Source organism: Ochlerotatus camptorhynchus, unplaced genomic scaffold (genome assembly GCF_037179485.1).
Source record: "Ochlerotatus camptorhynchus isolate MF236.1 unplaced genomic scaffold, CSIRO-AGI_Acam_v1.1 ptg000435l, whole genome shotgun sequence".
NCBI lineage: Eukaryota > Metazoa > Arthropoda > Insecta > Diptera > Culicidae > Ochlerotatus > Ochlerotatus camptorhynchus.
In genome coordinates, this window is record NW_027040921.1 from 389,725 (window position 1) to 417,580 (window position 27,856).

A 27,856-nucleotide genomic window follows, 5' to 3' on the forward strand; every position below is an offset into this window, starting at 1 on the left:
TTAAAACTTTTCTATCCGGATAATTTTAACTTAGATATTATCCGTTTTAAAATTATCCGGATAGGGATAGGGATAATATCAAATGATAGATTGGATAATGGATAATGGATAGGGATAATTTTGATGCCTGCTCTAAACTACTTCTACCCAAATTTTCAAGAGAAAATACCCAATGGGTAATTTTCTACAGCGTTTTTTTTTCCGTGATGCAATTTGATGTGGAACACCCTTTAGGGGAGTCCGTAGAACTTTAGAGAAGATTTTTAATTATTCACAGGGAAGAGCTTTCAAGAAGTTCCAAGATTTATGAAGCAGGAGGAACTTGGATCGTAAGAGAAGTTCCGAGAACTTTTTGAAAATTTATGTAATTTCAGGTAAGTTTTTAAGAGATTTCAAAGGATGATCCATGAGCTTCAAGAAAGTATCGAAAATTTCAGAAAAGTTCGGATTGTACTCTGGCCTTTTGGGGTGACGCTCATATGGGTAAAACTCTAATGCAATTTCATCAGAAAAGTCAGAACACTTGACACCACCCAGTCCAAAATGAAATACTAAAATGTAAACAGCTGTCTACCATACTAAGTTCCCTCTCCCCCTTAATATTGTGAACATTCCCCAATCTCCACTTTCCTAATGATCCTTGGGATGGCATGACAAGTGCGAAACGTGACAGGCAACATAATAATGCATTGGGGGAGTCCAATATCGGTTCGTTGGCCACTTCCGGAGTAATCCTTTAAGTTGTTCATTTTGTCTCTGGTGAAGCTAAAGGTAGTGGCGGTAGTGAGAATTTGTCCTTAACATCAACCTGTTTCCTTCGTCGTCGTCGTCGTCGTCGTCGCAGTGCAGTTAATAAATTCCTTAGGCGTACGATTTATTGGCCCTGGCAGCAGGTGTAAATAATTATTTTGGGATCCGGTTCGGAATCCGGTTCTACTCCAAAGCTTCTAATCGTAAGACCTGTGCTGCTTCGTGAGGGGAGGGGCTAGGACGGAAGCGAACGTGTGTATGTGAGGGTTGGTGTCGGAAATTTATGAAGGTCGTGGGGTGTTACTACGTGTTGGATGCAGCTTTGGATTATTGGGAACGATGGTGTCCGCAGCTAATGAGTATTTTATTCCCCACCAGGCAGCGGTTGCCCATCCTTAGTAAATTATGACTAATGTTAGGGGAGGCTCATTTCCCTTCGTAATATATGATTTTTTGTTATAGGTGTATAATGCACGTCATTACCAGCCTGGACTATGTCGTTAATGGATGGCTTTTCCCTTTTCTCTTTGTTTCAGGACCACGATATGGGAGCCCCATTACTGCCGGCGTTTTAACGGTCAATTAGATAGAGTGTGAGACAGCTGTCGGGTTAATCCTAGCTATACCTGAAGTGGAAGCAAACGTCAATTGGTCGATTTTTGCCTATCATGGTGAGTCACATTATATCGTTATTACTACATACTCGGAAGGATTGGAACAAAACCACGGTCTTTTACGTTCATACCATTACAACAAGTATTATCTTCTATCGAGAGTCAAGTACTGGCGATATAGCAAAAGTAACGACAAGCCACCATTACATAGTCACAAAGTAAGTGTACTCGGGCTCGTGTTTTCATGAATAATAATGGCAATATTTTCCTCCAACTCACGCCGCTTACGCTGCCGGGTGAGACGTCCTTCCATCTGCCCAACCGAGGCGAATGAAACTCTATTCCCTGGTGGGACATCCTTCGAGCTCAAAGGGACAGACAATGGAAGGCGTGTTATAAAGTTACTGAGCTTGGCCCACTTTGCTTATCATATTTCACGCTTCCCGGCCGACGACGACGACGACGACGACGACGACGACGTGGCAAGGATTTCATCCTTCTTTCATCTCTGCTAACTTTTTATCACGTATGACTATCTTCTCATGCATATGATTATTTTCTCACTCTGGTGCTTAAGCTAAGCCTTTTTCTTCTTCACATTCTCACTGCGAAGGAAGAAAGTGCTGCGGCATGATCCCGTCGGGGAATGATGATTTAATGCCAGAGGGAACAGTTAAGTTCAAAGGCCGATCCTAAAATGGTGTAAAGTTGCCGGCTTCTCAGTGCTATCGAGCGGAAGAACCGGAGTTCAACGGTCGTGAACAATGTCCTAACAAAACATTCCCGGCGCATATCTGGCAGGCACTTTTTGTTCCTTCAAAAGTAAAACATATCCAATGTTTCAAAAGTTTGCGCTCCCTGTCAAGTGGATGACAGGGGTTGAATCAATCTTTAGGTGAAACAAAATGTCACGACGAAGGTACACGTTATGTGTTCACAATTCTCTACCTCTGAGCTAAGATAAATTTCTAGTATCGGGACTTTGTACTGAATTTGAAAACATCGATTCTTCAGAGTCTTGATTACACTACCTACACATACAATCCCTGACCCCACACAACAGAAATTCCCCAACATGCAGCCATCAATTTTCCACCCCCTTTGGCACTTTTTCCTATCTGCTGATGATACAGAACCAATATCCCATGGAACAAATGTTTCCGTTCGAATTGGTACCAACACAACAACACATCCCAGCCGGGCAGATAATTCCAGCGATTCTCGGGAAGAGAAAAGAATTCTCAATTTTCCAGAAGAAAAGGTCATGTTTTGGTTGCCCAACTGCAAATTGGATCCTGTTCTTCGTCGGAAAATTTGCTGCATTGTTTGCACTAACACATCCACAACACACACACACACTAAAAAAGAAACCTTGCCCCGTTCATTCGTCGCTTCCGTTCGGTCCTTATGCGGTGCCAGTAATTCAGCCAATCAAGCTTTTCCGTTTTGGAACCTACTAGTGCTAGACTACTGGAAGGCAGAAAAGATCAAAAGGTAACCATCGACCAGGACCAGAACGACGACGATGAGGACCCAATCAACCGTGGAATGACCGACAGGGAAAGCTGGGAATTAATCATGCGGAACAGTACTTCCATTCGGGTTGACTTTTTCCAGTCGCTAACCGTCGGAACAACCAGCCACTATTAGCACAAGATACTCGAAACAACGCAATGGGAAACATTGGACCAGGGAGAACAACATCGAAACGATTTCTTGGGCATCGGGTTTTTCCCATGAAATAAAGATTGCGGTTTCGGGTGATTTGTCGTCTGTGTTTCGGACTGCGGGGGCAGACGTGTGGGTGAGTTGAGTTGACTGGTATTAAGTCGAACCCAGCTGCAGATGTATGAAAGGGTTGTAATCTGCCGATACTGGGTGTAGATTAGGGTGGGTCAACTTTACAAGCCCCTGCTCCCCACAGCTCTTTCGATTCGTATTGAGGTCCACTAAAACTGTGCCAAATTTGAACGAATTTGATTACGATATGGATTCACGTTTGTATGGGTAACGGTCCATTACTGCTCAATTGATTGGCAACAATTCAAAAATTCGTAAATTGTTATCAAACCTGAGACTCACATCAAGAAAACTATAAAGAACAACTTCGTAGATGACCGCAAATCCATTCGACTTCTGTATAAAAAGTTTTTCTTTTTATTATGGCCATGTGCTTCACGCGTACCTACTGTCGTGCATATAAGCTTGTTGGTATCCGCGGTGCACTAGGCCGACAGTGAAAAAAAAATTTGCGTGGATTTGCGGCGGTCTTTGACGAAGTTGTTCTGCATAGTTTTCTAAATCTAAGTCCCTGCTTTGGTGAAAATTTGGCATTCTTTTAAAATTTGGCAAACCAATGATTAGTTCTGTTCTGTTTTCCATACATTTTCCCATACAAACTATAAACTTCTCCCGCAAATCCAGATTGTAACCGAATTCGTCCAAATTTGGCACAGTTGCTAGGGACCTCAATACGAATCGAAAGAGCTGTGGGGGTTTGTGATCTGCCATGCCTTACTGTAGATGTTTGAACTCTGGCGAGAGGGCAAACATCTTGCTACTGCTGGGCTATTTACGATTCTGTAGCGAGCATTTTGCTGGTTTTCAACTTAGTTTTCAAGGAAACCATACGACCCTGACTGGACTGTAGACTGATGCAAAATTTGAAATTTGCATTTCACAAAGCTATTAATTCGGAGCTTTCTATGCCAACCAATATATGCAATTGAACATTGTGTGGCAAGCGTAATGAAATTCTATGCTTAGGGAAGTCGCGAAAATTTTCAACTCGATCGATTTCCTCAACCGGACCGGGAATCAAACTCGCCGTCTCCGGCTTGGTAATTCCATGGCATTATTGACTTTATACATCCAACCGAAGGAAGTAAGATTTGCTCACAATTATGAGGGATATACCGAGCTGCGGTCCAATGCAAGAAAATGAAAAAAGAAAAATGTGAGTGAAATGAATCATGCCGAAAAAAAATAGAAAAAAAGGATGCCGACTGGACTCGAGACACGAACGTTGCGATTATCAACATTGTACTCTCTCCATGCTTCGGAATATGAAAAGACAAAAAGCGAATAAGAAGCACTCATTTCCTCTCATACTCGATTTCGTATGCTTTTTCTGCTTAACGTTTAGTTTTTCATTTTCCAAAACATGTGCCTTCGTTTTACAGTTTTTTTTTTTTTTTTTATTTCACTTGCCTCACGATTTTTATCTAGATTTCAATGCTTGTAATTATAGGTTCTTGAAATATTTAAAAAATCAATTAATCAACCCGGTTGAGACTCTCCTAAGGGCGAGTTCATTAAATTTCCTAGAAAGGACTTACGGATCAGGCAAGGCGGCTTTCAACTAACCGTCCAAACGGGAAAACCCAATTATCTCCGTAAAATCACAAGCACGATAATCACTCAGAGAGTCGGGGAGAGCTCATCCAAACCAAAAAGACCTCTACGAAAGAGAATTTATCCTCATCGGCAGTCTCGTCACTTGCCACTAGACGTCGCCCCGATCGGGAGGTGGACTACTCTCCCCAACATTCAAACTCTCAACAAGAGGACGGGACCCGAAAACTACGACGGAGAACGCAAAGTGATGTCAAATGCATTCAATCAACTAAACCTAGGGAGATGGTTCGTTTAAGAAAACATTTATTGCTACGAACTATTCAGACGGTATATTGAGGGAATAACGGGTATTTCAACATTACTTAACCTACGTAGATTTATTTACATGATATCTTTATCGATTTTTATTTACTTGTGTGTGTTCGTTCCTCTCTCCTATGTGTGTGTGATTTCTCTCTCGCTACTAAAGTCAAAGACCTCATATCAAGATGACTGGCAGGTTTGCCAGAATTCATGCGACAGATACAATAGCACTGCGCTTGAGTGAAGGTGGAAGCAACGCATAGAAAAATGAGCAAATGCACAAACCTTTCCTCTGAGGATGTAATCTTTGCTATTGAATTCGTTTGAGCGGCAGATGACGCGATTGTACCTGTCTCCTAGCGTTAATAAGAGAAAATGGAAGAGTTGCCAGTCTTCTTGATTTGTTGTCTTCGCTAAAGTGCTCATATGCTGTAATCTGTTCATTTCTGTCACCTTATCGGCAACACAGCTCTAAACGAGACTGCGCTCCTGGTGACAAATGAAAAGAGGCGTCGGAAATCTTACGCGCGCATAGTTTACAGGCGGGAATGCCACATCACGAGTTCCGGAAAAGCGTGTCACGGAAACTCGGCGCTATTCGCTCCTCAGCCTCCTCAAAGTAAAAAAGGCTTGACTCACTAGATGATCGTTGCCATACGTGATGATCACAGTCGATGACCTATCGACGGGTTTGACGCACTCGTTAGTGATCGTCGATGGTGATCCGATGAATGGAGCTCAAGCCATGGCGTTTCACACGCCGGTGCGATGGCGGTTACTCTGCCGTGCCGGTAGGTTGAGCACGTGGAAATCCCCTGAGTCTCCTCGGACAGATTTTGACAGCCGGTTGACAATTGCCGGGCAAATTCTGTCCGTCGGGGAGAAGTTGCTGCGCTCGGGTACGGGGAATTATTCTGCGAACGATTTAAAGATGGCTTCACCAGAACAGTGAGCACAAGCACGGGCACGGACATGGATAGCACATATTGAGCACATCTGATTACCTGCAATTTTATAGACACACTCTAGCTTTTTTCATTTGAAAAACAACAACAACGAACAACCGCGCAAACTTCAAGTTCGTTGGGAAGTCACAGAATAAATGCTCGAGACCGTTAATCTTCAGATTAAAGTGTCCTATCGTGAATCTAAGGACACGAAAAATAACTTAAACTCGTTTAATCGTGCGGCTGTCCCTTTCCTACCTTATCCATAAATTAAATGGACCCCTCATAGGTAAGATTTCAGCAAAAATGCTTGTGTCTTCCTGCTGCCTACACTAAGGAATTTAATCCAAACCTATTGATGAATTTACGCAAAGGTAAAACTGGCCATGCGACACCTAGTTTTCAGATTTGCAATTACAAAACTGATGTGTTCCAAAAAATATTACATACGATTTGACAGGTAGCAAAACGTCATAATCATTTTCACATCATTTCCATCTGCTGGTCGACCGTAACGTAAATTCATCAATTGGTGAATCAAAGCAATCACCTAGTTATAAGATCCGCAATTACAAAAATGATGACGTAGTAAAAAAAAATGTCATGCGATTTGACAGATATTAAAACGTTATTACCATTTTCACCGACTTGCCATCTGTTAGTCAATCGTCTTTTTGATTCTTCAATTAAGTTATACACAAATTTATACAAAATTCCTGATCGTTACAACTTGTTTTATATATTCAACTTATACTTTTAAATATTTGGCTTCAAATTCACTTTAGATTACATAAGCTTCTGTTTCACAAAATAAAGCATCTTTTTTTAAAAGTTCAACTGATATGTTCGGTGATCTAAAAAGCTCGAATGTAGATTTTGTTTTTATACAGAGAAGCCTAATTACTTCAACTTTCCACCTTAGTTCCGTTCTTGATTTTCAAATTCATATTAATTTTGTACCCTGACCAGTGCTGAGATTTGTCATTGTCATTGACAGACTTTCGCGCGATATTGACAAAATTGTTTGTCACATAGTCACTGACAGACTTGATCCTCAAAAAAACCTTCGTCAAAATCTCATTCATTTTTTCGTCAATGACAAAGATTCACCTGGTAACAAATCGTGTAATTTAGTACATTCTGTGTCACATCATTGTTATCCAAGTAGTTCAGGACGTAGATGCTTATTCACTAAAATGGCTCCATGTAGTTGTTTTGCTCAAGTCATTTAATTTCGTTACAAATTTAGTTAATATAAAAATCTACACATGTTCGTCACTGACAGCATTGTCATTGACAATTGGCATGGTTTGCCTTGACTATGACTGTTAGCTCAAATGAGTGACCAAAGCAGAATTGTCAATATCACCGTGTACTGTCGAGATTTTGCAGCACTGACCCTGACCAATGAAAAACAACTCTTTTCGATGATTGTCATTTTCACTCTCTTTGAACACACATCATCATTCTCTACTGATTCGAGCACTGTAATACATGTTGCCTGCTTCCAAGTCGCAGAAACTGAATTATGAACATCTGAATAGGGTTCTCAATGATGCTTGGACCGCAAGTCCGTTTCAAGGCTTAGGGCCTGCCTCAAAAGAGGCGTTTCAATTTGACATTACCGTAACGTACAACTGGCTCTGATTGCCATTTCGTTCACAGACCTCATATCGTTCATCCAGCGGAGGGTGACTGTTCTCCAAACTATTCGAAGAAGCTCCAGCGTCCACTCAGCAGCTGAAGAAGCTTGCTCAACGTCCGATTGCCAGTAACGGAGCCAAGCAATATAACTTCTGCATGTTGATTGTTCGTCGGAGGAGGAAGGAGTAGCGTCTTCCTCAGTGGGGCAGAAACGCTTCGTGGACCGATGTTGGCTCTGATGTTGTAATCTCTCGGTAGTCCTGAAGTTCCCAGCGACTTAATTTTTCCCGAGCGTGATGACCTTTGCGAAGGCAGCTACGGTAGAGCTGATGTCGGCGAACTTCCATCTCTTTCTCCTCCAAGACGAGTTTGGCGAACGACGAACACAAATAGAGCGGATGTTGATCAGAACAGAAGATGCATTTCTGTCCGAAGTTATATTGGTTGGCTCCGTTACTGGCAATCGGACGTTGAGCAAGCTTCTTGAGCTGCTGAGTGAACGCTGGAGCTTCTTCGACTTTCCTTTGAATAGTTTGGAGAACAGTCACCCTCCGCTGGATGAACGATATGAGGTCTATGAACGAAATGACATCCTTCGTCGATGAGTGCTCCTCCCAGTCTCGTCGAGTGGTTGGATCCAGGCGGATGCTCAACATTCGGATGAGGATGATGTTCCAGAACTCAGTATTCATCAGCAGGCAAAATAGGTGTTTTTTGGCGCGTAGAATACAGCACAAAAATCATGGCTTCTATGTCACACTACAGAATACAGTGTTGCCCACAAAAGAGCTGCTTAATCATGCCATAAGATTTTCAGTCTCTTAAATAATTAATAATTATTTAAATTGACGTTAACGTTGCAACATGGAACACGGCTAGAAGTAATTGAACAAAAAGTTTGGTTTTCTCATAGTAATTTCCATATAAACTTCAAATGGTTTATGCCAAATCAGATTCTTTCCAATTGAGTTCAAATTTTGGGAGGCTAATCAGGACTCGATTTGGAGCCGCTTGAGCACTGTGGAGCACTGTGGTCCCCGAATTAGATGACTCGAGTGGCAGATATGGCACCGTACACTCTTCAGTGCAGAGGACTGGAAACCAACCGAAAGTGCCCACCTGCTGACGGCCGTGACTGCTGCTTGGGCTACATAAACCGGGTTCGCTTAGTCGTTCGTCCCGTTACGACGTATGTCGTCGGTATAAACTATTAGGTGCACGTTCTTGGGCAGTCGGCTGAACACCCCGTTCATTACCACCAGGAAAAGCGTTACCGCTATGACGGATCCCTGGGGCACTCCAGTTTCCTTGGGGAACGGATCCGAGCGAGTGTTCCCGGCAGTCACCTGGAAAGGAAGAATTTCCGTACAAAATGTGTGATGTGACCGTCCAGACCCCAGCCGATGAGCTGCCTGATGACGCCGGGCGTCCACGTCCTGTTGAACGCCTTTGAAATATTAAGGAAGACTAACTACGCATGTTGACCGTTGTCGTGGGCTTCCTTAAGTCTTTCTCGAGAGCTGCAAAGTAAGCAAAGGAGCCGTGTCATTGCCGGAACGCATGCTGCCGTTCATCAAGGAGGCCGTTTGACTCCAGGAACTGCATGAGGCGACGATTTACCATTCACTTGATCATTTTCAATCGGCCTAATTTGGTGTTTACATATACGCTGGATCACTAGCTCAACCAGCTCAACCAACTAGCACGAATTTCAGTTGTTCCTGAACTCTCAGATGCTGACGCTCTGCTTACTTTATGCTGACTACTTTTTAGTAAAATTCAAATTCACTGCACAGATGGAAACTGCCTATAATCCCATATCAGTCCCACATGAAAAAAATAGGCATTGAGAAAATGGCAGTCGAAGTTACGAAGTGCAATTTGCATGTAAATATTTGCTAAATCAGAGTAAATTAATTGATAATTTTTTCAAGTTAAAATCTGTTGCAATGAAGCTTGCAGTTTTGTTATATCAGCAAAAAATATGGCAATTCGAAATGCAGACTTTTAACTTGAACTATGAGCGATTGAATTTCAGGATGGGACTGATATGCGATTATTTTGCTTGATGGGACAAACTGACCTGCACACTACGAAAAAGACATGTAAATTTCAGTGCCCTGAGACCGACACATGCTAGCGGCCCTTTTGACATCAGAATCAGTTGAAAAGGACGAGAAAATCAATTCAATCAAACGCGCTTTTCGTCGAGCTGCATATGTTTCAGTTTCAGGACGCTTAATTTTACATGCCGTGTTTGTGTACGTTCCATGATTTACGTCAAAGCTGAATTACGTCAAAGCTGGCGTAAAAATAGTAATTTCTAAGTGTGTGATGTTGTTTTCACATTTTTCATGGTCAAAGTCCATAGTTGTATCACATAATAGGAAAGTAGATGCCAATTGATAGTCGATAGCTTTGTTATCGCAAAATTTACTAAAATCCATGTGGGACTGATATGCGATTATAGGCAGTAAACACCCCAAATCTGTGCTGATTTGCTAGCGCTAGTGTACTAGAATTGTAAGTAACCAGCATAATGTAAACAGGGATTCAGCATCTACCAGCATTAGATTTCAGGAACAACTGAAATTAGTGCTATTTGATTGAGCTGTTTGAGCTAGTGTACTAGCATGAGTGTAAGCATCCTATAATAGGGTGTTTACACTTATGCTGAGCCAGCTGCTAACAAAAAATCTCCCCAGCATAATATAAATGATGCCCATCAGCGTCTACCCATGAGATTTCAGGAACAACTGAAATTCGGGCTATTTGGCTAGTAAACTAGCGCTAACATATCCGCACAGATCTAAACTGCCGATACTCGCATAATTGTCCCATCTTTGCTTGATTTCCTATTCATATGGAACAGTTATGCTATTATGGACAGTAAACACTCCATAAAGAAGGCGGTTTCTCCGCTCGCCGCGTTATTCTTCGGAATAGGCACTACCAAGCTTTCTTTCCAGAGGTCCGGGTATGAGTCGGTGAGCCACAGATCGTTGATGAGGGCGAGTTGCCTTGTTTTTCCATCGAGAGAGAGGTTCTTTAACAACGGGTATGCAATCTTCGTTGATCTGGAGGGAAGGAATATCGGGTGGAATTCGCATGTCACGGATGATGGTTGGGGAGGGTTTGACGCACTGGACGAATTCGCTGTCGTAGCCACTGACAGCAGACAAGCCGGCGAAATAGTTCCCTAATTCGTCGGAGATGTCCTTCGCATGCTTGGCAAGCACAGTTGTACACACCAACTGCTCATTTGTTAATAACTTTTCATTCAGTTGTTAAAATTTGTTTTCCTTTAAAGTAATTGATAGATTAGGATCATAGCTTACTATGGATATGCAAAGAGTAGATAAATCTTAACATTTGAATCAACACCAATGAATTTTTACACTTAAAGTCCGAGATGTGCAGCGAGCATTTATCACTTCATTTTTACAACGCAAAAACAAATACAGTTTATTACTAGATGTAAAATCTGCTTTTTCGCACGTACCTATAACAAGCTTAAACTCTAATCTATCTACTGCTTCAAAAAGAGTTATGTTTCGTCAACTATGTGCAAAGTTATTAACAAATGAGCAGTTCGTGACCAAAACTGTGTATGCCAAGCATGGTCCTTCGGTTCTGAGATCGTGGTGCCATGAGATAGTAGGCGGAGTACCCGAGCAAAGTCTGAGATCAAATTGAAATCTAAATTTGATGTTGGGATTTCGCTGATAATGATTACTCAGGTTGCTGTCGTGTTGGTCGTTTTAACGGTTAAAATATCAAAATTTCTGCTATCAGTGAGAGCAAACCAAATTTGATATCCATTTTTCCTGTTAAAAACATAACAAGTATTCAATTTGAGGTATTGCTAAGGCAATGAAAACAAACCCGCAACAACATATTTGGGATGGTCCATTTATTTTTTGTCACGCAAATTTGGCCCATTTTCAACCCCCCTCCTCCCTTTGTCACATTTTTTGTATGGACCATATATTTTTTTGTATGGCTCGTCACAGTTTTCAAACCCCCCCCCCCCTCCCCCCTAAATATGTAACATAATTAATGGACGACCCTTTTTTGAAGAGCAATTGTCAATTGCGTAAACTGAAATCAAATTATGATTTCAGTTTGATGTTGATATCAAAACTTGATTTCAATTTGCTGTCATTTTGATGCTGGACTTTGCTCGGGTAGACCACCACTTACCGTTAAGAGCGTTGACGCGATTCTGCAAGCCATCCTGCTAGATCGCTTTGCACCACAGATCACCTTTCTGCATGAGAGATTTGGTCTTCTCATTCAAGCAACATTTGGTCCACTCGTTCCAGCAACGTAGGGCTTTTCGCCAGGGTACCCGAGCAAAGTCTGAGATCAAATTGTAAACTAAGTTTGATGTTGTGATGTTGCTGATAATGATTACTCTGGTTGCTGTCGTTTTGGTCGTTTTAACGGTTAAAATATCAAAATTGAGAGCAAAATAATCCTTCTGTAACATTACATTTAAAACAAATTTTGCTATCAGTGAGAGCAAACTGAAAACTCAAAATGATTTACATTGTTCTTGTTGATAACAAAACGAGTATTCAATTTGATATTCTGCTAAGACAATGAAAACAAAACTGAAACATGTACGAACATGTGTTTGAAGAGGAAACCCGAGCAAAGTCCAGCATCAAAATGACAGCCAATTGAAATCATGTTTTGATATCAACATCAAACTGAAATCATAATTTGATTTCAGTTTACGCAATTGTCAAATTTAATACCAAATTTTGTTTTCATTTTGCTGTACATTTGCTCTTCAGAAATATGTTGTTGCGGGTTTGTTTTCATGGTCTTAGCATAACATTAAATTGAATACTGGTGTTGTTATCAACAGGAAAAATGGATATCAAACTCAGTTTTCAGTTTGCTCTCACTGATAGCAGAAATAGTTTGCATTGTGATGTCACAGGAAGATTTTTTTGCTCTCAAATGTGATATTTTAACCGTTAAAACGACCAAAACGACAGCAACCTGAGTAATCATTATCAGCGAAATCACAACATCAAATTTAGATTTCAATTTGATCTCAGAATTTGCAAAGCAACATGAAAACAAAATTTGTTATCAATTTTGACAATCCGTGTCACTGTTGTAAAGATAAAATATAAAATAAAATGCATTCCAATGTATAACGTTAACCAATAAAGACGTGTTTAATTCGTTTGTCTTTTGTATCTCTTTATTAGTTTTTGTTTGTCTTGTCCCCCGTCTCGATGAGCCTCATCGTCGCCCACTGGTCACCCACCATAGCCGGTCGAACTCCAGACGAATCTAGAACCACACTACCGTTCACACTGCCGACAACGCTCTGATGAGGCAACGATACCCTACTCCCAAGCTCCTCCCCTTTTCCTATCCTTCGACAATGTACCCCTCTAACCTCGAGTAAGCCGCGAGTATCCGGCCCAAATCCTACTAGACATAGAATTAAGTGAATTTTGTTACAAACAAAGAACAATGAATTATCGGCTCCGTAAAGCTAACGCGATTGAGCCTTACAAATAAACGAACTAGATAAAAAAATAAATAAATAAAGACGTGTTTCAATCGCACTCTACAATTGGTTATGGGCCCAGAATCCCTAACTGGAAGACTCAGAAGATTTTTTCATTGAAGCAGCAGTATGTCCACAAGCGGAAGTTCGAGATCAGGACAGCAAGGTCAAAGGAATGGAAATGGCAACGGAAGAGGCAGGACTGAAGCAGGAAGCGTTCGAGTCAGAAGTTCCGTTGTGCTGCCAGCCATTGAAAAGCTGAAAGGAAGAGAGAATTATACGACGTGGGCATTTGCGATGTGGATAATTCTGATCCATGAAGGAAGTGGGTCTGCCATTGACGGAGACGGTGAAGATGATCCTGAGGACGTGAAGTTGCAGGCTCTCGCAACGATCTGCCTAAGTCTGGAGAGCTACAACTACAGCCTGGTTCAGCATGTGGAAACTACGAAGGAAGCTTGGACGAAGCTGCAATCTGCATTGCAGGACAGCGGATTAACCAGGAAAATTGGGGTGCTCAGAAAATTCACGTCAGTACGGCTTATCAATTGTGCTAGCGTCGAGGTGTACGTGGACGAATTGATGAGCACAAGTCACAAGCTCACATCCGTGGGATTCAAGGTGGACGATTCTTGGCTCGCGGTGATTCTGTTGATGGGACTTCCTGAGCAGTACGAGTCCATGATCGTGGGACTCGAAGCGTCCGGTACGGCCTTGACAGCGGATGCAGTGAAGGCTAGAATTTTATAGGACGTAAAATTGGATCGCGGTTCGGTCAACAGCAGCACAGAAGGGGCCCTGTACAGCAAAACGAGAAAAAAGAAGTCCGGCGAGCTAAAGGACGGTAACAAAGGTGAGAAGCTGTGTGAAACCGGAGCACTTTGCAGCCAAATTTCCCAATGCCAAAAAGTCGTCTTTGAACCCAAGAAAGTCAAAAGGACTCGCTATTGGAGATGTAAGGACCGATGAGTGGTATCTGTATTCCGGTGCAACCAGCCACATGGCATGTTCGGATTAACCTTTTGTCAACGCGGTTGCCATGGACCATGACGTTGGAACAGCAAACAACAGCAACATGAAGGCTGTTGCGAAGGGAATGGTTTCCGTGCAAACTGCAGAAGGAAGCATGGAAGTTGCTAATGTGTTGAAAATTAGCGGACTTAGCGGCGAGCTTGTCATTACCAGAGTTGAAGAAGGCGGTCTCTATCGTGTCAGTCGGCCGGAAAAATCGTTTCTGGCTAACAGTTGTGGCATAGATGTCTTAGCCATTTGAATGAAGGAAGCTTGAAGAAACTCAAGGAAGTGGTTAGCGGAATCGACTTCAAGAATGAAGCACTTACCAATTGTGTATCGTGTCTCATGGGGCAAACAGGCACGATTTTCGTTTCCCACCAGTGGTTCAAGAGCGAAGGAATTACTAGAGCTGGTGCACTCCGACCTGTGCGGTCCCGTGGAGGTGCCATCGTTTGGAAGAAGTCGCTACTTTATTACCTTCGTGGACGATGCCAGTAAGAAGGTAGTAGTGTTCTTTCTTGAAAGGAAGAATTAGGCGCTTGAAGCATTCAAGAAATTCAAAGCTAGAGCCGATCGACAAAGCGGAAAGAAGCTGAAGATTTTGCGTACAGACAATGGGACGGAGTACGTAAATGAAAGTTTCCGTGAAGTTCTGGAACGTGAAGGTATCCGGCATCAAACCACGTGTCCGTATACGCCTGAACAGAATGGTGTTGCAGAACGCATGAACCGCACGTTGGTGGAGAAAGCACGATGCCTGCTCAACGATGCAAAGCTTGGTAAGCAGTTTTGGGCGGAAGCAGTTTCGACAGTTACCTATCTACCAGAAAAGCTAACTTCGTCGGCTATTGTGAGGACACCAAAGGCTACCGTTTGTACGATCCTGACAGCGGTGAGTTTCAAATCAATCGAGATGTTGTAGTTCTAGCAGAAGGTGAATCAAGTCCAAGTCTAACGAGTGATCAAAATGCACAGCCAAAGGAGCTCATGGAGCTAAATTTCCAAAAGTTGTTGGTACTAATCAGCGCTGCTGATGGAAGCAATGAAGAGCAGCAATACGAAGTCGTTGTAGTTTCTTCTGATGGTAAAGATGAAGACATCGAAAAGGTTGCGGATGCAGCTAAAAACGCGCTCCCATCGCAACTGAATAGACCAGCTCATTCGCAGCAAGGGCTAAGGCGCAGCGATCGGGAGCGCAGTTATCCAGGCAAGTACAATGATTACATTAGCTTTGGAGCAGATTTTGGTGATACCATTTCCCCCCAGTTACCTCCTGTTTTAACCAACGGTGAATGTGCGATGGACGATCCAATGACTTACGAAGAAGTTTTGCAACGGCCTGACAGAGATCATTGGGTTCAAGCGATGAACGATGAGCTGAGGTCACTGAGCGAGAACAGCACGTGGGTGCTTGCGGATCTGCCTGAGGGGTGGAAAGCGATTTGGAACAAATGGGTGTTCAAAGCGAAGCGTGGACCTGATGGAACCATTCAGCGGTACAAAGCTCGTCTCGTCGTGAAAGGATGCTCGCAGAGGCCAGGACTAGATTACGACGAGGTGTACTCTCCCGTAGTACCTCATGGCGTTGGCGGTGAAAAACGATCTGGACATCGATCAGATCGACGCAGTTACAGCCTTTTGCAAGGAGAGCTGAACGATGAGGAGATCTACATGCTGCAGCCCCATGGGGGTAGACCATCGAAATGGAAAGGTATGCCGCTTGAAGAAAGCTCTTTACGGCTTGAAGCAATCAAGCCGAGTATGGAATGCGCAGCTGGATGGCATGATTCAGAAGTTCGGACTGATTCGTTCCTCAGTAGATTGTTGCCTGTACTGGATGTATGTCACTATTTAAGTAGACGATTTTCTGATCTTCACCAACGATCAGAATCTGAAGCGAAAGCTGAAGACGTATTTGAGCGAACGATTCAAGATGAAGGATCTCGGTGAAGCCAAGTATTGTTTGGGCATCCGAATTACGATGAATCAAGCAGAAGGAAAGCTCTGGCTCGATCAACAGACGCACATCGAGGGAATCATTTAGCGTTTTGGAATGAGCGAATCATATCCTGTAACAACGCCAGCTGATCCCAGTTTAAGACTGGACAAATCCATGGGACCGAGAAACCAGAACGAAGCTGAGGAGATGAAGAAAGTTCCTTTCAAAGAAGCTGTTGGATGTCTGTCTGCACAGGTGACTCGTCCGGACATCGTGTTTGCGGTGAATGCAGCTAGTCAGTTCAGCGCTAATCCGGGACGTCAGCATTGGGAGGCCGTCAAGAAGATAATTCGGTACTTGAAAGGAACATCGACTGAGAAGTTGGAGGAGTATGGAGCGAGGATCATCGAAACTAGTCGGATTTAGCGATGCCGATTGGGGAGGGGATCCAGATAACCGAAGGTCAACGACGGCTTACGTGTTCACGTTACAAGGTGGAGCCATATCATGGAACGTAAAAAGCAGCCCACCGTTGCTCTTTCATCCTGTGAAGCAGAGTATATGACCCTGTCTCGAACAATTCAGGAAGCAATGTGGTGGAACAACTTGCGGTCGCAGATATTCGAGCAGCGACTAACCCTCGCACGAAGATTAACGTCAATCGGCTTCCTCGTATTACCACCTGGATCTCCGAGTCGTTGGAGGGACCGCAGCTATGGAAAGCTGTATGCGGATCGGGTTGTGGTCACTACTGGTTACTCATATTCCACTGTTCCACTGGCTGGCAGTGGCAATGTCGATCGCGGTGGTGTGCCGTCCGTTAAAAAAAGGTGGAAGCGCCGTCGTTCACCACCACCAGGTTCTCTCTCTCCAAAATTTTCGTCAGGGTAGATTCACTTCTTGTCAAGCATTCCTGACCCATTCGGCAAAACAGCGTTCTACCAAATGGCATTCGGCCAAATGGCATTCGGTCAAATGGCCGGACACTGTTCCACAGAAGGTTCCTCGATATTCTGAAGACAAATTTTAGTGACTTCTTGAGAGTTCCAGGCTTGCTGAAACTGCTCAAACTCACTGGAGCTTTTAAAACGCTCTTGCACTACGAGTTTAGCCAGCTTAGCGAGTTTAGAGAGGGAGAGTGAACTTCAGCGAGAGGATGATTTGACGCTCACAAGCTCTGAAGCTCAGTGGAATGATTTGGCAGTAGGCATTCTACTCCTCAGAAAAATGTTACACTCGGCTCATTTCAAACTCGCGAGCGAGGCTCCATCAAGCCTGGAGGGTTCCAAGGTAATTCCGAAAATAATTTCAATAAGAAGAGGCTCAAGGTAATTTCAATGATAGTTTCGAGAAGCATTTGTAGAATTACAGGAGGAGAATTTCAAGTGATTTTTAAAACAGTTCGTAGCAGAGCTTCTGTATAATTTTCGGCAGAATTTCATTATTTTTCTGCGGTAAATTGAAATGGAATTCTAAGGAAAGTTTTTGTGAATTTTAAATATTATTATAGAAGGAAACATCAGAGAATCCTGGCGGCAATAATAAAAATTGAAAAAAATCTTAAGGTGAATTTAGAGAAATTCATAAAATCAGTGCTACATGATTAGAAGATTTCATTTACTGAATGAAGAATGATAACTTTTTAAGGTATAAGATTAATGATAAATGATATAAGGTATAAGATTAGCGTTTACGATTTATCATAAATCTCAATCGTCAATCTTAAGCATTAATTTATAATTTTATGATTAATCACTATCGCTCTGGTCTCATCTGCTTCGCTGCTTCGCGTTTTCAGGGGTACAAATCTCACCCCAGAAGCGGTGTAGAGCTGAAAACATTACTGGATGCTTCTTTACAGCAAACAGATTATGTGAATCGGTGGTTGTGCGCCCGAAAAAATGCGAAGTGGCGAAACAATTTGTATGAAAGTGAAAATCCGTCGATCCATTGTCCTTAAATAGCTTAACACTACAAGCGGTAAAAATGCAAACTTATCCCGATCTGATATCGCTTTTCAGCAAAAGTTATTTATGTTTTCATCCCCGTTTTATCAGAAACAAAAGCCGAAAAAAAAAACCGAGCGACATAACTTAACATCAAAGGAAAGCCCATCCGGCCGGCGTTTTTTGCGGAGCTTCATGAAACTGAATACGACCCCATTTTTAAACCATCACCCGGTATCCATTTTTCGGCCGGTTTTCCACTTTCTGGTAGGGGTCGGGAAATTCGAGCCAACAGGGAGTTATAAATTTCGTGAGCACACCTTTTCAGACTGTAAACCCCCCGCCCCCTCCCTCTCTACTCGCACACAGACATGTACCTACCTACTAGAGCCTTGCTTACGTGGAATATGAATAGGATTCGCGCAAATCAAGCCATTCATTATGCAAAACAGATTAAATTTATGCCGGTGCCGAAATGAATGTTTAAATTTTATAGTGATTGGAGTCGAAAGGGGGTTTGGGGAGGGGGGGAGGTAAAGTTGCGAGGGTGTAGATGGGTGACTGTGTGTTTCGCCGTTTTTTCAGCTTTTCCAACACGTGACTGGCGTGCGCTCCGATGTGTGCTCCACTCTAGGCTGGTGGTGAAGCTCGCTCTACGCTCAAGAGAGAAGCGAGCTGTCACCACGATGGACAGAGGAGTACCTAGAACAAAAAGTTGTCCAAAATGGGGAAAAAAGACTTTTTTATGTTGAAATGTTGTACATTGACATAATTTAGAGCAACACTTTTAACAAAAACCACCTATTTAGTAACAGCCCTTACCAGACGTAAACAAAATGAGCAATGATTAATGCTGAAAAATGAGTTCTTTAATGTTTTAGCTTGTTTGAAAGAAGTTTGATAAAATTGAGATTTTGAAGTAGTTTAGTACTTTTGAATTGTTGAAAAAGTTGTCAAATTCTGCGTGATTCGATGGCATGAGCGCATTAGTGTGGTGAGAACTTATCCTGACTCGTCCGGCTTGGCGTTTGCGAGCCTTTGGAAAACCGTATGTTCTACATACATCAGTTGAGAGCAAATATGGCAAATTTATATCAATAAATGTTTTTTGTCGAGTTTTTTTTTTAATTTGAATCAAAATCAATAATATCTACTTTTACATTGCTCCATGCCTAATATCACTCAGAACAGTAGTAAATATGCTTTTTTTGCCCTAGTTACTCCTCTGTGCGCTGGAGGGGGGTTCTAAAATTGTGCACCAGTCTAGCCGATTAGCGGAGCCATGATTAGCGAGGGCGCGTAGGCGTGTGTGGAAGGATGTTTCCAAATAGTCTGTCTGTCAGTTTTTGTTACGGATACAATGTTTGCCACTCGCGCGCAGCAACCCCGTGTGCCATGTGAGTTGGGAGACACGCACGTGAGAATGCTTTGTGAAATTGAATCTATGCTGTACGAGATTCGTTCGGGATGCCACGTGCGAGGCGAGGGGATTATTTTTGCATGTGTATGCAATCGAATTAGGCTGAATTTAGATAATCATACATCGAGGTAAATTTTCATTCCGATGCTAACGAGCTGCTGCCATGTGGAAGTCAGTCTTTGTTGTGATAATTGATGAAAGGTGGAGATTCGTTTCTTCGTAGACAAAAGTTGGCTGTAGTTAAAATTGAATTAGGCTCTAGAATACGAAATTAGATTTCCGAACAACATCCGATACATTTCGAATTGTTCTCCCCTATAGCAACATTTCCCACTCATCCCTTATTCAATCCCAACGTAGCCACAGAAGTGCTGTCAAATTGATACACCAACAGCCAGTCTGCTCGGGATACACAAAAAAGCTTTATCCCTCGTCCCGATGGACCCAATATGCTGGCTCCACTCAAAGTCACATGTGCAACATCAGGTCCTATTAAAACATTCAATACTTCAGAACCAATTTCCCTTTGCCGACTCCCGCTTCAGGTCTGATCCAATCTAATGACATCGTTTCAAATCTGTATCAGTCTGTGCAGGATGTACCACCAACACCAACAGCATGTACCGACAGTATAATTGACGTTTTACGACAATGGAATTCCGTTCCGATATTGCCCAGACAGATCAGGCTACTCTACCCGGTAGGAAAGTACATCGTTAGAATTGACGCTAATGTCCGCTTCAAATAGAATCAGCTGTAACATTTGTACTGTTAAATATTGGAGCAACACATGTCGCCGTTTGTAAAACTGACAATACGGTCCTCCGGACGCGGATGCAGATGGGTTATGAAAATCACTAGCAGTTACTTGCTGATGGGTTAACCATGGTTTGAGGTCTCCCTTCAGCATAGCGGTTATAAAGCGCATCGTGCCGGAGATGGGGGGTTCGATCCCGTCATCCGACAGTGGAATTGCTGAGAGGCGTAAAGTTCCAGTTGAGATATGGTAGCCACAAATAAGTAGAAGATGACCGGCAAGGGTTAACCATCTAGATAGATGGCGAGAGGCAGAGAGAATGCAAGTGGTGATGTGATATTGAATTGACCACCGGCTCGGAGGAGACCGACCGAGTATTTAACTGCAAGCCAGACTATCCCCCCCCCCCCCCCATAAGAGCAATGATGGGTGACACGTACGCGAGATGGTGAATTGGATGAGGAATTTAAATTGATAAATTAACGGGCAATTAGACTGACCTCGATTGTCTTTGCGAGCGATGTTGCGATAACCAACGGACGCTGTGGACTGTAGGGTGCAGTTTCAGATTGAGAATTTGGTGCGTTGCATTTTGATTCGGTTAGAGAAGCATGCCAACTAGTTTAACAGATTTTTATCGAACCTGGAATTGAATGTGTAAATTACTGGTTGCCCACGTTTAGAATTCCAAAATGTGTCGAATTTTAGCTATTTGAGCAATTTCTAAGCATATCCTTCAAGTTGCTATGCAATGCTGCTGGGCTTTGAACGGGTAAATTTATCATACTTAATGGCTGAACACAATGATATCGGCATTACATGAGAATTCAAAAATATGATCAGTAGTGGCCATATTAAGCACTGAAGAACACGCTAGCCAGATCCGGACATGTTCCGGGTACACCCGGGGAAGTGGCCACATTCTTCTCAACACCCTCATGCGACACATAAAACTACTGCAGAATTCAAAAATAAGAATAAGATTGGTTGCCATATTGAGTACTCAGGACCACCCCCGGGAAACTGGTGGGATTATTCTTGAACCAACACCCATATGCGACATATAAAGTTATATGAGAATTCAAAAATATGATCATTGGTGGTCATATTAAGCACTGAAGACCACGCTAGTCAGATCCGGACTTGTTGAATTTAAACTTGAACCTACATACTCATGTGACACATGAAACTACATGCGAATTCAAAAATAAGAACAATGGTGCCCATATTAAGAACTCAGGACTTCGCAGGCCAGACATATTCGGGGTACTCCAGAGAGTTTCATAAATTTCCCTGCGGCCAATCGAACTTCTCTTGAGTTCTCAAAAATTCTCCTCAGAACTACTCTGAAGTTCTCCTGAGAACTACTCTGAAACTCTTGATGGAACTACTTTGAAGGTCTTCTCAGACTTACTCTGAATTTTCCTCAGAATTATTCTGAAATTCTCCTCATAACTACTCTGAAGTTCTCCTCAGCACTACTCTAGATCTTCGTTGAAGTTTTGGACATTTTTCTGAAATGTACGAAGTTGTCTGAATATTCTCTTGAAGATCTTTAAACTTTCCCGATAGTCCCTCCCCTTGGCTAGTTTTTAACCTGGACTTTGGTGGGCGGGCCTAATCTTATGCTTCATAGTGGAGCGTTGGAGATGGTTGGTTTAGGTCCGGCATCGTTGGCTCATGCCGTGACAGAATAGCGTCATGAGCGTGCGATGAGAATTACTGAGCTTCCCCTCTCTGATGAACCATTGCCTAAGATAACCAAAGTTCTAGTCTGAAGTGATAGTATCACACTTGTTACTCCTTTATTTGAAAGCCGCGTTTTAGTACGCTTTTGTATAGGCACTGACGTTGGGTGCGATACTGGCGTGTTTTGCCGCAAATCACTCTTATTTTATTTATTTTTACGCAGATAGATTTATTTGGGTTTGCAAGGGAATTATACTATTGAAATATTTCAGAAAGTGCCCAACGGTGCTTCTTCTATTTGCGTGACAAGCTTTCATTGTTGTTTTCATTGAAGCATTACTCAGGGAACAATATTAAACACCACCATGGTATTGTAACTAATCTTATATATGCTTCATTTTGGTTTGGGATAAATTTTTGAACTATGGCTCGGGATTTCCACTGTGGCGTGCTTCTATTGTGACATATCCATACGTAATTTTGTGGGACGACATAGTGGAAACGTGTGAGTGTGGTTGGAGCATATACCTTATATAATTTAAAAATCAGCTAGGAAACTAATTTCAAGGTGAAGCTGGGTCACCTGGGTCGATCTAATATATAATAAATATAGATCAAAGCCAAAATTACTTGAAACACGTTAAATTTTAGATTACATAGCAGTTTAGGTACTTAATAAAGCATGAGTTATGATTGATTAGGTAAATTAGAGATTTCAATTATTTATTAAATTAGACTAATGAGATATCATGATCATCAAACGAACTTAAATAAGAAAATTTAGACAGCCTAATGACATTAAGTAGATTAACAAAAGAGTTAGGATGCGGGGGGTCCGTTTAGGGAGGCAACTAGCCTTTTCATGTGTTGTCTGTTTATTTTGATTATTGCTTTAAAATATCAATTTGGTATATATGTGAAAGGATAAATCAGTGGGAGATGGATTTTCGGTTTCTTCACATTTTGCAACACAAATCTAGTACTATGTGTCATTTCCTCAAAACCCCCCAATAACCGACCTCTTCAATCCCTTCCTTTTCCCATGGCGTTCAAGTGGTCCGCATAGACTATTCAGCCATTACCCTTTCTTTATCGTCGGCTTTGGATTGACTTGCGCTCCCATTGCCCCACCAAACGCTGCGAAAAGTGGTAAGGTTTTGACCACTGATAACCCTGTCAATAGCGAATGGATTTTAATTCTAAACAAGCCAATCGATGGAAAAATTTGTCTACAAATCTGCTAAAATCAACACTTTATCAATTTTCAATAGGTCACTACTGAAAATTACACAAATGTCCAAACCATACGAAAATCAGCCGTCCAAACCAGGCATGGAAAATCATTTGCATTCATTTCGTGCATTCATTTACATTCATTTGCCTCTTACTTTTTTAATCAACAGAATGCCGCAAAATGGTGTAAAGAGCTTTTGTAGGTTTTGTTATAAGCTACAACTTTTGTTAACAAGTCAAATCCGTATCTCTGATGCATGACAAACCAGAACGCACAGAAGCCACTACTGTTTTTCAGTGAATGTATTTTACATTCAATGAAAAACAGTAACAAGTTCTGCCCGCTCTAGTTCGTGATGCATAAGAGATACAGATTTGATTTACGACCAAAAGTTGTAGCTAATAACAAAACCTACTAAAGTTCTATACATCATTTTGCAGAATGCTGTTGATGAAAAAAGTTATAGGCAAATGAATGTAAATGAATATATGAAATGAATGCAAATGATTTTCATGCCTGGTCTAAACTCAAAACTGCAATCAAAATAATCTCTTTAGATGGTTTGTTCACGTACAGCATGCAACGGAAGAGGAAAATAAAAAGATTTTACGCGCATGCATTGTGGGTAGGAATGCGGCTAAGCGGAAGCGGTACAGCCATAGAGGTAACTCTAAGACCACTGGGTCCCGAAGAAAATCATTATTATTTTTGGCTCACTCAGTACCAGAACAACGGTCCCAAGCAGTCCCAAGCTATTTCACTCACCCCTGCATGTTTTGCATGAATCCACACACCCCTGATGTTATCTGTCAAACTTTCATAGCGAATCAAAACAAACATAGTGTAGTAATAGAATTTCAACTAGAATAGGGTACGTTAATCGTTTGCTTGGGACCAATAGGCTACTAAAGTGGTGAGCCAATTTAAAATCGTTAGTTTCGTATTGATTGTTGGTACAGCGGTTAGTGCGATTTTAGTACAATGCGTGTTTGCCGCTGGCATTGTGTTCAGCCTTTTAGGCTAGAATTCTATAAAATTTGCAATATTATCGCCCAAATACAAATACTTGTATCAATCCAAATTTAAGACCTCTATTGCATTCTACTAAAACGACGATGTACAGTGAAGGCCGACTGAAATTAGATCCATTGCGTTTGCGGTTAGTACTAATCCTGATGCGGTTTGTACTAAACATGGAAACAAACGCAAAACGGATATCCAACGCAATGATGTTTATATAAGATCCGGGCCAACAGGCAGCTTGCTGGTGTTAGAAGCAAAAATATTGTAAACATTGCTCAGCACTCAAGTTACGACGTTACTCTACCACAACATTCCATACTGCGAACAGTGAGGTTGACATCACTGCCAACAGCTGTTTCGGATAAAAAGATAAACATTGCAATGAAATACGAACACTACTAAACATTTGCATATTTCACTAACATCAATAAGCCTGTTGGCCCGGACCTTATATAAATGACATTGTATCCACCGCACAATGGATCCGGAACGGATTTTTGACAGCTGCTCAGATGTGAGTTTTCGGTTGTTTGATTAGATTTTTTTTTTGAACAACATGAAGTTTTTCGGAATTATTGCACTAAAATATTGAAACTATTCTAAAGTCGTTTGGGGTGATAAAGACGATGCATAGCCAGGATTTTTTTTCTTCTGGACGGTCTGTAGCGCCTTATCGGTGCATCGTAAAGATATGACCAGTCGATTCAGATCTGCAGCGATGATCGATTTATTTATTTAATCGATTTAAAATAATGGAGGAGAACAGCTATGTGGACGTGGTTCAATTAATGTACAACATGGATGGTACGGGTACATCCAAGGCGCAATTCATTATGAATTCTAAGCAATTGAAGAATTGAATTCCTGGATCTGGACGTATGATGAACGGAGACCGGCCAAATGCTCCCAAACTATGATGAGCAGAACATTTTTGAACACATTTAAGTACTATAAATGAAGAATGGTCTCGTTCATAAGAGTGATGTTTTTCGTGAAGTTTTCGGGAGACGTCAGTGAACTGCTAGAACCCATCATTCGAATGTCACCAAACTACTTAAGAGTTCCTCACATATGTAGCTCTCCAAAATCCTTTGTAGTTATGCGGATTCCCCTGAAACTCTCGAAACATAATTAAAGTTCTACGGAATTCTCTAAAATTCTCGAAACTGTTCTTAACTTTTTTAACTTCGTAAAAATTCTTCACATTTCTCCAAATATCTCTGAACTTCTCTTGACCAATAACTGTTAACTCTGATGCGGACAAAAATTGAATTCCATCAATTACAGTTTTATCTACTTACACCCTGTCGACCGTTTTACGTAAAGTAAATTTTGTAATTAAAATCTACATTTGCAGTATCATTAATTACGTTTTGAGATCTTTTAATTACATTACGTACCGTACGACGAAATAATTTGTATTTATTTGTATTTGTATTTATTGTATAAATCCATCTGACATCGTGGTCTTAATGAATAAAACTTAACTAAAAAAAAATTAAACACGTTGTACAGAAAAAAAAAAATCATTCTGGTCGATTCCGTAGGCGGTTTCGAAAGACGTTGGCAGAGATATTGAAGTCAAACAAGTACTGAAGTACTGTGTTCGTCTCGTTGGCTGGCGCAATAGCTGTCTAGATCGTTGAGGGGCGTAGATGTTGAGCTGACTCAGCAATGCAGGGCAGTCTATTTCGGAGCGTAAAATTTTGGCTTCTAAGATAGCTTGGCTGAACTTGCGTCTATCCACTAGCGGTTCAATACCAAGAAGCGCACAGTGGTGCTCGTAGGGTGGTAGTCGTAATGAGTCGGTCCATGGCAAGCCTCGTAGAGCACATCTCACAAATTTCCGCTGCACTGATTCGTTTTGTGAAATCCACACAGCATCGTACGGAGACCAGACGGCAGAAGCAAATTCAAGAATTGATCTAACTAGCGAGCAATACAGAGATCGCAAACACAGAGGGTCATCAAATTCGTTCGTTATCTTGAGAATAAATGCAAGTTGACGATTTGCTTTATCAACTATTTCCGAATAGTGCATTTTGAATGTGAGTTGATAATCCAGTACCACACCCAAGTCTTTAACATGATCAACCCGATTCAGTACAGTGCCATTGATAGTATAGTCATGTAGGATAGGATTTCTCGTTCTTCGAAAGGATATGATACAGCATTTGGACACACTGACTGCTAGATGGTTCAGTGTACACCAACTGACAAACAAATCTAGCTGTTGTTGCAATTGACGGCAATGATTGGTCCTCCTAACAACCAGGTAGATTTTCAAATCTTCTGCGTAGAACATTAGGCAGCAATTCAGAAGAACGTGAAGAACAACGCAAATAACAGCGGCCCCAAGTTGCTCCCTTGTGGCACCTCACATCGAGGAATGAAAGGTGCAGACACGGCTGATCCAATTTTCACGAACAATTGACGGCCAGTCAAATATGACCTCAGCCAACTACTGAACTTTTCTGAAGCTCTCCGTAAAGTTTTCCATATTTCTCCGAAATTCTCCCAACTTATCTGAAGTTGTCTGAACTTATCTGAGCTAATTGTTACTTATGACGAATTGTTAGAAGTTCTGCTATATTCACAAAACCTTTTATGAAGCTTTCAGAATTTCTCTAAAGTTCTCATAATTCTCCTGAAGTTCTTGGTATTACCCTGGAATAAATGGAACTATGGATTTATTTTATATTACCAAAACATGCCTAAAGTTTTCTAAGATTCGCAGGAGTTCTTTGGACTTCCTTGAAATTACCGGTAGTACCTCGGTAGTTTCTCGAAATTTTCTTGATGTTCTTGAAGCTGTCCTGAATTTATCGAAACGAACCTTTACGGATCTTTTAACTTTCCTGAAACTCTTAACTAGCCTGAATTTATTGGGACTGCTCATAAGATTGCTGAGCTTCCCTGAAGATCTCTTAGCCTAGCTTCTCTGAGGTTCTGGGATCTTCATTAAATTTGAACTTCTTAGAACATCTAAAAAGTTCCAGAAGCTTCCGTTTTCCAAAGCCTCCCTTAGGTGCAGCTACAAAGGAAGACCATGCTGGGTTCGATTCCTGATCCGGACTAGGAATTTGTCGGGTTGGAAATTTTCTCAACTTACTGGGCATAGCCACACAATTATACTAATGCAAAAATGGCACAGGCTTCGAAAGCTCTCAATCAATAACTATGGAATTGCATCTAGAACGCTAAGTTGAGATAAGCCATAAGCTTGAAACGCGCTCGAATAAGCTCGATGCTACCCTTAAGTGCCTAAAATTTTACAAAAGCTCTCGGAACTTCGCTTAACCCTTGGTATCCTCAGCCTGTTCATGAAACTTCGTCGGAATTTCCTTTCATTGTTTAGATCTTCTTCTGATGATGTTCCTGGAATTGCCCTGAAATTTATGAAGCCGTCATAAGGATCTGTAAGCTTCAAGACGTTTTCTGCACTTCTGAGAGGTTTCGATTTTTTCCTTAAGTTCGCCAAGCTTACCTGATGTTCTCTGGACGATCTTTGATTTCTGGAACTTTTTGAAAGTTGCCGCTATTTTCCTGCATGCAATGGAACTGCCAATAAGTTCTCGTAATCTACCTGTAATTCTCGGAACTTCATTCAAGTATCCGCATTTTTTCTGATACTCATGAAACTGGCTATAAATTTCTCCTAACTGCCCGAACTTCACGATGTT

The 27,856-nt window shown here is 41.7% G+C and overlaps 1 protein-coding gene across 2 annotated transcripts in view; it reads left to right on the plus strand.

Moving 5' to 3' along the window:
• kek5 (kekkon 5) overlaps window positions 1–27,856 on the plus strand; it is a 482,945-nt gene that overhangs the window by 351,503 nt on the left and 103,586 nt on the right. For both annotated transcript variants that reach the window (XM_065234711.1, XM_065234710.1), the window contains one exon: window positions 1,287–1,421. The gene's annotated coding sequence lies outside the window, so the exon portion shown is untranslated. The remainder of the gene's footprint in view (window positions 1–1,286; window positions 1,422–27,856) is intronic.